We start from the raw sequence: 6,000 nt of genomic DNA on the forward strand, positions 1-6,000 counted from the left end.
TCAGATTTGAAGGTTACGATTCTTAAGATTGTTGGACAAATTAGATGTTGTCCAGCAGGGTCTGATATATGGCTTGATTGAATCCAGAAATTAGAAATGTAAATAAATCAGTACTTAGCTTTTGTAGAAAACGTTTTTGTAAAACAGATCGAGAAAGAGAAGGCTGAGTCGTGCCACTGGTCACTCTCCTTAAGAATCGTATCCGCCCCCTACCGGTGCAAACCGGGATCCGCGAACCGATGCTCCAAGATAAAACAGCCAAAGTTAGCTCCAGTCCACGTGCACTCGCTGACTGGTCCACCCAGAATCACCGTAGAACTGTGCTCAGATCAGAACGGAGGAAAGGAAGAAGACAAGCAGAAACTTTGATATTTTCTGTAAAAAACTATATCCTCCAATGGTGCTGTTCTCTTCTTTTTATAGATGAGAATATGACTGTTGGAGGATAATTAATCACCATTAAAAGACCAAAACGTTTCTCTTTTAATCACCATTAAAAGACAAAAAACGTTTCTCTCTTAATCACCATTAAAAGACAAAAAACCCGTTTCTCTTTTAATCACCATTAAAAGACAAAAAACGTTTCTCTCTTAATCACCATTAAAAGACAAAAAACGTTTCTCTTTTAATCACCATTAAAAGACAAAAATGTTTCTCTCTTAATTACCATTAAAAGACAAAAACGTTTCTCTTTTAATCACCATTAAAAGACAAAAACGCTTCTCTCTTAATTACCATTAAAAGACATAAACGTTTCTCTCTTAATTACCATTAAAAGACAAAAACGGTTTTGGTTTTGAAAACACACCACAAGCACACTCACCAAGGTCTTGGATTCAAGTCCCCACATATGCAAAAGTCTTTTGCTTTAAAACAAGAGAGGGAAACATAATTTGAATCTTCCCTCCGAATTTTTAAACAAAAAGAAAAAGCATCTTTGACTTTTCAAATCTTTTATTATTATTTTTGTTCAAAAATTCTAACACTATGTTCCTAAAAGGAGGGACCATCTTCCCAGTTTCAAGTGATCCGCCCCTGCTTCCTCCGCTATTAATGGTGTCGATCCATCTGGAAAGAAACATCATCCATTGAAAGCAATGACTATAGCGTCAAGTCCCGTCAAGGAGAGACCGCCCTTGATATTTGATCCAACAGCAGCTCATTTTTCAGCCAATTTTTCAAGTGGCTGCTGTTGGCACTAATACCAAGGGCAGTACTTTTATCATACCGCCTTCTCAGGACTTGAAGCTTGGGCACGAGTCTTGCCTACGAAGCAGAGCTGCTTTTGGATCAAGTATCAACTTTACGCTGGGGCACATTTCATTCTCATTGAGGTCGTGAATAGATGTCCCCAAAAGTCACACTTACGTGTACCACCATGACCTGCAGTGCAGTACACTTTGTAGGGCTGCAACTCGAGCCGGGTTTTACTCGACCCGCATCGACCCGACCCGAAAATAGCCTGGGTTGGGTTCAGGTTTCATGGGTTTCGGGTCGAGCCGGGTTGAACATTCAAAAGCCCGCATGAATCTCGGGTCGAGCCGGGTATGAAGGGGCCCGACCCGACCCGACCCGAGTTACATAAGTTATAGTATGTATATTTTTTTCTATTGTTAGTTAAAAGTTAAAAGTGAAAACCCACGCACCTACTGTTATTGTATGTGAGTTTAATTTCTACTTCTATGAGTTGAGTTGATTCAAGTGTTTGATTTAGCATTGTTTGATTGTATTTACAACATTGTTTGATTACAGCATTGTTTGATTCAAGTGTAATGTGAGTGTAATTACATCATTGTTTGATTCAAGTGTAATGTGAGTGTAATTTCTGCTTCTATGAGTTGAGTTGCCTTGGCAAACAAGAATTTTCCTTAAAAAATTGCGTCAACGTGAAAAAACCCGACCCGACCCGATCCGACCCGAGATTTATCATGGGTAGGGCCGGGTTTGGGAATCCTGGGTTTTCCGGAAAAAAAACCCGACCCGACCCGACCCGAGATATTTCTCGAGTAGGGTTGGGTTCTCCAAAACCCGACCCGCCCGACCCGAGTTGCAGCCCTAACACTTTGCACCCAGGACCTGCCGTGAGGCAATAATTCTATATCATGTAAAACAACCAATTGCTCCCAAAGCTTTGAGTTATTGGTTTTTTCTCACTTTCCTTTGTCATTTGTTTTGTTTCCATGGAATTTTTTCCCATAGAAAAGTTCTCTAGAAAATTTTTCTATAAAAACGCATCGTGATGCATAATTGAGTACATAGCATGGGCAGGGCCAATTATTTTACAACACATGTTTTGATAAGGCGTGGCCCATCATTTTATGTCCATGCATAGAATGGGTAGGGCCAACATTTTGCACCATGTTTTGATATGGTAGGGCCCACCATCTCTACCTAAACCCATGCATATGGTGGGGACCACCATTTTATACCGATATTTGGGCCCACCATCTCCTCCTAAATGCATGTATAGAGAGGGTTCTACCATTTTGCACCTTATGTTTTGATGGGGTGGGCCGAGAATGCTAGTACACCACACAACAGAGCTTTTATTTATTTTTCATTTCATGAATGTAACAGGGTGGGCCCACGGCCCACCATAATATGTTCACCTTGGACATGGGTAGCTGATATATCAACCGATATCCTATATACGTCGGACCAATGGTAATATATCAATATCGGCCATTTATGGCTGATGTATCAGACATTCACCTTGCATTAGAGTCGGCCATACCAATGGGCCCCAAGTAGGGCAGTATCGAGTCAAGCCTAGCTTCAATTGAGTAAGTTTGGAGTTTTTATACCAGACATTTCAGACCTTGTGATGGCGTCGGAATCTGGGTCTGCGGTCGCGCGGTGGGTAGAGAGCCTCCGCGGGGTCTGCAATCACAAACAAATGGGTCAGGGGGATCCGGGGTGGGTCCTGGACGACCACTTCGACACCTAAGTCAGATTCTTTGACCAATCAATATAAGGAACAGCGAGAAGACGAGAGGGTTCGATCAGGTTTACCAAGGCCAAGGCGCAGGTTCTTTTCTTGGTGTGTGGGTGGAGGGGTCGGAGGGGACTAACAGGGAGGGTGGGATTAAGCTCCCGGCCTCCTCTGCTGTTGCCTTGCCTCTTTCTTTTTTGGTTGTCATGTGGGAGATCCAAAAGAATCCTCCCCTCTTCTTCCCTTCTCCCCCTTTTAAGGGGTGGCGTGCGGACCTTTTCATCTTTATGGAGAGAAAACAATTCTTGGCGGGATTTGGCCGTTCCCATGTTTTGACGGCGCGCGTGGTTTTGCTGGATAATCCCTTCCATAATTTGTGATGATGAGGTTTGGACGGCGAGAATGTGACACGTGTCGCAATCGCATGGTCTTGTCGTTTATCAGCACCTTTCCTCATGATGGTTAGGCTTCATTGGTGCATGGACGACACGTGGCGAGATTTGGGAATAGCGCCGTATTTATGTCCCATCATTGCATTAGAGTTAGTCGTACACTCATACCAATGGGGCCCCAATTAGGGCAGTATTGAGTCAAGTTAGCTTCAATTGAGTCTTAATTTATATCATACATTTCAGGCCCTGCATTAGACTCGGTCATACCAATGGAGCCCCAAGTAGGGCACTATTGAGTCAAGTCTAGCTTCAATTCACTCTTTAAATTATCAGGCATTTCAGGCCCTCATTAGACTCGGTCACACCAGTGCAGCCCCGAGTAGGGCAGTATTGAGTAAAGTCTATAGCTTCAATTCAGTCTTAATTTATATCAGACATTACAGGCCCTGCATTAGACTCAGTCATAACAATGGATCCCCAAGTAGGGCAGTATTGAGTCAAGTCTAGCTTCAATTGAGTCTAGGTTTGGAGTTTTTATGTGTGCATGGTCCATTAAATTTTTTAAAGTACACTGGGTCCATTTTTAGGATGATCCTTGGAGCAACAACATAAATAGGCTCTACCCAGTAGATCATATCCACAGGATGATCCTAATCCTCCAATATATAGAAGTTTCTATAAAGCACAGTCCTTCTACGAATCATAGGGTTGGGATCGTCCTATATAAATAATCTACGAAATACAACTTATTTACGCTATGGCCCAACAAACGAACGATTCAGATCATCCTTTGAATCGGGCTCCACTTTACTTTCCAAAAACAAAACTGGACTTCTTTGACGTCGAGCTCATAGACTTTAGGGGCCGTTTGGATATGCGGGTTCTAAAATCCAGGTTTTTGTTTGAAAACAGTGTAAAAGAGGTCATGATCAAGCTGCTGGTATGCTGTCTTGGCAGCGTTGCTTGAATTTTAAGTAAGAAAACCAGGTTTTAGAAATCTCTTCCGCATCCTGCACTTTCTAAAACCTGGAAACATGGGACAATCGCCGGCTCAGTTGCTGTCGGAAAGAAGGGCTAGAAATCAGAAAACGACGGCTACTCTCTTTCTTCTCGTCTCTGGCGTCGCCGGAAGCGCGAAGAACGAGTCGAAAGTTGATTATCGTCGACCTCCGATCAAATAAACCTTCGAATCCACGAAGGGTGTTCAATGAATCCACGTAGAACGAGATAAAACCAATACTCTCTCTTGGAAAAGTCTAGAAATTTTATTTAAGAAAACAAATTGTCAAAGCCATGCAAAAATCCCTTGCACATAGGTATATAGTAACAACTAAACTCTCTTCTCTAATTAGGACTCAATCTGGACCTTTGATGTAAACTAACTACTAATACTAATCATCTAACTAATAGCTACTTCATCTACGACTTATCCCATTCGTAGTTAAGCCTAAAACGAAAATGTGAGGAGTTGTCTTCTTTTTGGGTTTGCTAAACATGCAATATAGACGTGTTGCATGTTACTATTCGTTGGATATACTCAACAAAAATAAAGCAACCTCCCAATATGAAAAAGAGACGTGCATTCTCTTGGAATTTATTTATTTTTTACATCCTAATCCTTATCTAATAAGGAAAGTTGTGGGTTTTGGCTACGTCATTCCCCTCCACTTGGAGAGAACTCGACCTCGAGTTCATTGGTGTTGTCTTAGTAGCTTCCCCAACCTCAAAGGCTTTGGCACATCGATGCTTGACTTTTTTCGCGTTGTACGTAGCTTTAGGCTAAGTAGGCTTCTTTTGCCTCTTTTTTACTCCATCTCGTATCACTTTCTTCCTGGATTTAGCAAGAGATTCCTTTACCGCCAAACACGATCGCCCCTCCACTTGAGAAGCTTTGGGGTCCTTCTCATCCGTTATAGGTTGAAGTGAATAACTCTTGTTGTTTTGACGAACAACGAAGACATTGTCCCTTCCCTTATGCATGGAATCAGGGTCATATTGCCAAGGCCTCCCCAATGAAAGATGACATGTATCCATATTGATAACATCACAAAGAACTTCATCTTTAAAAGCACCAATTTCAAAAGGAATAAGACAACGTTCGGTTATCTTTTTTTCGTTACCCTTTGAAATCCAACAGAGCTTGTAGGGAGTAGGGTGTTTTTCTGTCTTTAACTTGAGCTTCTTCACCATGTCCCTTGACACGTAATTCTCCATGCTACCTCTATCAATGACAACGTTACAAATCCTTTCTTTGACCATACACTTGCAAATGAAGAGTTTGTTACGTTGCGTATAGTCCTCTATTTTTGATGTGCATATAACACGATGTATCACCAAGGATCGTCTGGGAGCACAAGTAGTAGGAATAGGATCTTCTGTATCTTGTTCCTCTTCGTGCTCTTCTTCAGTTTCTTCATGTTGACTAGATTTGTCGTACGCCGGCCACCTTGGAGACACTGATTGGATTTGTGACCCACTTGGTTGCACTTGTAGCATATGATCCACTGCTCAAACTGCAACTCATACGGATCTCGTTGAGAAACTTGGGTCGTTGTCAAAGTAGTGGACCATCTCTACGTCCTCTTTCTCGTGTCGAGAATGCTTGGGTAGACTTGTTTATCCCAACAGGAAGATCCAAAACTGCCTTCCCTTTCGTCGTCAGAATTGTTGTCTGCA

This window comes from Tasmannia lanceolata, unplaced genomic scaffold (genome assembly GCF_043159265.1).
Source record: "Tasmannia lanceolata isolate RefF3 unplaced genomic scaffold, GAP_Taslan_0.1 ptg000015l, whole genome shotgun sequence".
NCBI classification, from domain to species: domain Eukaryota; kingdom Viridiplantae; phylum Streptophyta; class Magnoliopsida; order Canellales; family Winteraceae; genus Tasmannia; species Tasmannia lanceolata.